This window comes from Teleopsis dalmanni, chromosome 2 (assembly GCF_002237135.1).
Source record: "Teleopsis dalmanni isolate 2A chromosome 2, ASM223713v2, whole genome shotgun sequence".
NCBI lineage: Eukaryota > Metazoa > Arthropoda > Insecta > Diptera > Diopsidae > Teleopsis > Teleopsis dalmanni.
Genome location: NC_051847.1, coordinates 89,775,024 through 89,780,222, shown reverse-complemented (window position 1 = coordinate 89,780,222; position 5,199 = coordinate 89,775,024). Strand labels below are relative to the sequence as shown.

At 25.9% G+C, this 5,199-nt stretch overlaps 1 protein-coding gene across 1 annotated transcript in view; it reads left to right on the top strand.

Moving 5' to 3' along the window:
* Positions 1 to 5,199, top strand: part of LOC119678298 (rap guanine nucleotide exchange factor 4) — a gene marked incomplete in the record, with an annotated part of 493,194 nt that overhangs the window by 363,594 nt on the left and 124,401 nt on the right.

Genomic DNA, 5,199 nt, shown 5'->3' with positions numbered 1-5,199 from the left:
AGCACATTTTCCGATCACTTCCTTTTTTTCTATCAGATGTATTTAGCCCAATGTGTATTCTTAAAAATATTGAAGAGTTAAGATCCCCTACAAAACTCTTCGTTGCATAAGTCTTATGACAAAGAAAAACTTTTTTCCAAATATTATTTTTAATACGAGAAACAAATTCAAAATTTAAAATTTTTAGTACCTATAAATAGGACCTATGACGGGATCTTTATACATATCAAATTTTTTTGCATAACTTACTATATGCATATATTATTGTCTGTGACAAAAATTGCTTGTCTTATTTACTCTTTCTTCTCACCATGTTATCAATTGCATTTATGTCTGACTATATATTAGAATAGTTTAACATATATATAATAAAATGCTTTATGACGATTATGTACACTATTATACCAAACTTTAACATCAAATAAATTAAAATAATGCTGTCTGTAGTCTAAGGGTATCTCAAAGCAGTTGATAATAGTTAGGTACATGGTCCTCTTTATATTAAATAAACATAATTGTAAAATACGAAAGAGCTAATATTATTTAGTGAAATGCTTTATGTGGGAATAAGGCTCCATTGATGCTACTACTAAGTAGTGGAGTTCGTTTTTTTTAAATCAGTTATAAAATTTAAAAGCTATTTTCTACAAAAGATGAAATAATACTATGATCGCCCATTAAAGAGTTACTCGTTGTGATTAAACTTACAAATTTATCATTTATCTTTACTCCGTATGACGTCCTCTTTCTATTATAATTATTACAATATATACACAACCTTGGACTTATTCCTAGTCCTGTAATAAGAATAAATGATATTGCATCATTCTATCTATGCTTACTCTCAATCACAACACAATATTTCATAATTCGTTTAAATCAATATTTTTATCTATTATTTTGAATCTTACTGAATTCCTTACTTATGTTTAGTATATGTCATAATTTTCAATAGCAATGTATGTATATATTCTATATACATAATCATAAAAGCATCTAAACGCATAACATTGTTTCGATAAATTTTTAAATAAACATATCTTAGGTATATGAATTACAAGAATAATTTACCTGAAACTAAGCCACGCATAGACCTATTGACCCCTAGCGTTACCAGATAGAGTCAAATCTTTATGTCGTAAGCGAATTTATGAATTTAAGTAGTACTTAAAGCTCCACCCCTGAAACGAGATTATTATTTAGGAATGATTTTTTAGATCAGACCTTTTTGGTATTTAAAATCAGACCCTGTATTCTAGTAGATTTAGTTTATATGAATCATGCTATGAGAGCGAACATCTTAAAATTTATTTACATATTCATCGTATATTACTTTTATTAATAATTTTTTTAATTTAGATATCGTATTTTAAAAAATATTTTGATATTATTATTATTAAAATGGTTAGTTTTGAGAAAAAGAAATACAAGAATTATTTCCAAGACCACTGATGAAGGGTATTTGGCAATACTCGAAACAGCTGTATGTTGTTGTTTCACTTCTGTTCGAAAACCTCTTTATGAAAAAGATTTATAAAATTACAAAAAATAAAATCAAAACGTTTTAAAAAATTTATATATTTATAAAAAAAATACAAGATTAATAAATTCATATAATTTTCTTCAGTTTTAATCACGATTTGAACTCATATATCTTAAATATATCTTAAATAATTAATACTTAAAAAATATGTCAGTGAAACTTATTATTACAAATCTTATAATCAGCGTTTATGCGGAAAGTGATAATTAAAACAAAAATCATAATAACTTCCTTAAAAAAACTAAAAATAGGTAATTAATTTTAATATATAATTAATTAATTAATTAATTAATTAATACTCTTGAATATAAAAATATGTCAAACAAAATATCAATTTTCTGCTTAATAATTTCGGTGTTTTATTTTTCCTGTCGTAAACGTCAATGAAGAAAGTTTCCAACTCACATTACCAACTCTAAAAAGTTAAAATTTTGGTTAGATAATCTCGTTAACTTGTTAACTTGGCATTAAATCCCAACAGCAATTAATCACAAGCAATTAATTTAATCTTTTTTGTTACTCCGGCGGTTATAACCAAAACATTTGGTAAAATTATATTGTGGCTGCATAAAAGTGGAATTACAAATGCCGTCGAAATAAACAAGAAAAAAGTTTTAAAACATCAAATTTCTAAAATAAAATTTTAAAATAATAATAAAAATATTTGTAATTATTTCGATAAGCAATGTTATCACGCCGCGGGTGGTATAGTGTGGAACAGTCGGAACAACAATTTAGACAGGTATCACTAAAAATTTATCACAAACAAAACGTAATCTGTAAATATTCTGAATATTATATAAAATTCATAAGGAAAAACAATGTTTTTTGTTAAAAATAAAAATTAAATTTAATATCAAGACATACCTTCAAGCTAAATTCCTTCACACTCTTGCTCTTACCGGAGCGCATTTCATTCATTCCATACCAATACTATGCGATATATTCTAACGGCATTTCTTATATTAAAAATATATTAACCTTCTTATGAAATGTTTGTTTGCACTTAGATTTTATTATTATTTTTTTTCAACAAGAAATCTTTAGGCTTCATTAAAAACACATTAAAATTTTTATTGGATTTTTGCAGCTCTAACATGACAGAACAAATTTCCGCCGTAACAAAAGTTTTATTATTTTTTGAGTATTAAAAAAAAATATGTGAAAATCAACAATAAACCTTTGGAAAAAATCAACTGTCACAATCTCAAATAACCTAGTTTTGCACAACTGAAGTGCAGAGCATTAAACATAACAATAATCCACATTTTATTTGTTCATTCGTCACTCGTAAAGTATCGCAATGAGATCTCTTCAGAAATTAACTGGAAGTCTCGCTAATACTTTAACTGTGAAAACATCCCACAAAATTAAAAAGCACTTGTTTGAATGAACGGAATAAACATAATTATTTCAGCTAATTTTTTTAACTTACTTTAATTCTTAATTTATATAATTTTAATACTTCCACAAAGCACTTGAAGACATTTAGCGTTCTAAATAATATACTTAATGCAAATTATTCAAATTTTAAACTTTGTCCATGTTTGTTATTCATTAATAAACATTCATTATGTTACACTTTTTGTGTTACTAATTAGAACGAACGCATAAACCACAGCTATATATTAAATTAATAATTGTATAAATTTTTCTCAAACTTCAACCTTATTTAATAGAAACTATTTCTGCGTACTTACTTAAGACAAAATCTTAGCTCAAATTAATTATATCCAAAAGATATATCAAAATGGTTTTGTAAACATATAACCATAATATTTTCTATATATTTACTATATTTGATTCATTAATATGGCAATAGTTTTAAACTCTCGTTTAAGTTCAATTGAGAACGAATCGAAATCATTAGAAACATATAGTATATGTATTATAAGGAAGACCAAGATTCAACTAGAATCGTTGCGCTATTAATGATGATGATATGTGTTGCAAATATTATTAAATTATGGTAATTATTTTAATATTTGTAGCCTAAGATTGGTTAACAAATCATATTTATTTAACTTTTAATGCATGCAAACATTAAACATTAAATTTTACAACAACCTAAAATTTATTACCAAATTTTACAATTAAATACAACCAAAATTAAAAAATTAAATTTATTATATGACGCAAAGCTTCTGCAAGGTAATCATTATTTCATTATAAGGCTTGTAGATTTCATTAATTTAAGATTGATATAAACACTTGATATAAGAGGTTATATATACCTCTTATTTCTTCATATTTCCAATATTCTGCTAATTTATTTGAGACTACAATAAAATTTCCAGTGTATTCAAAAATGTTCCTAATATTCATATCCATATAAACAATACCAGGTAAAAAAGTGATTCTTGTTACTATAAAGATATATCGTTTACTGCGTCGAAAACCAATGCCTCTGCTTGATGTACTCAACGGAAGACATTCTAGCCATTATCTGAAAATCTAATCAATCGTTAGCACAAAAGTTGTGCTGTGGTCACAGGCGTGTGCTTTGCTAAGAAGTCAAAACCCTAACATTTTTCAATTCTATTTATAAAAGAATAGAATAGACTTAGAATCGATAGTCAAAAGTAATCATTTGAATTATTAATCAAAAAGAAAATTTCCTTATTCTTCACTGATATTTTTCTTTAATTCTATTAAAATTGGTTTTGTTGAAAAATGTATGCCGATTAAGTTGAAATTTATTATAGAATCTTTAGTTATTCTATTACTATAGAAAACTTTATAAATAGTTAAACCTTATCTGCTCAATTCTGTACGTAGCACAAATAACAACTATTCCCTATGTTAATTTTTTCTTGCCGAGAGTGACGAAAATAAACTATTTAATAGTTAGACGAAAAGAAAAGACAAGGACAAAAATTTTATTAATTAATTAATTTTTAATTCATTGAAATTTAGCTGACTTAACGACGCTGTTTCGAGTATTGCAATGTACTCCTCATCAGTGGTCTTAGGAAATTTCTATAAATTAAAATAAATTTTTGTCCTTGTCTTTTCTTTGCTATTCGAATCCGTCTAATAACTATTTCCTTTTGAAAATTGTATGACCTTCAACGTTAATTATTATTTCTCTTAATTAATTAATAAAAATAACAAGAAACTTTTTCGTATCAAGTATTCGAAAATTAAATTTTATGTGATATGGGTCTAACTTATAGCTTCGATTTGGTAGTAACTGTAATCGTAGACATTCACTTAGGCTTATTGGCCCATTATATTACCGTATAAGATCTTGCTTAAAACCAACTGAAACCTTTGATGTTCTATTTTCAAAAAAGGTGCTTTAGCTAATAAAAAGTAAGTTCCTAACATGTTTTATCTACGTTCGTATACAGGGAGCAGTGAGAAGTAGTTGTCACGCATTTCCTTTGTAAACTTAAGCTACAGCAAGAATCAATGAAAGCGATATTCAATCTTGTAACATGACTGTCTTTGTAGCTATTATAACACTGATAACTTTTCAATGCATCTCCATATTGTTACTTTTTTTTTACATAAAAGACGCCAAGTTGCAATATATTTAAATCTTATTGATATTCCGTATACATTGTGACCGAAAAGTTTCCGGTCATAAATAAATAAAACGCAAAATTCTTAATCTTCATCAATATTTATTTTATCTCCTTCAAAATATGCTC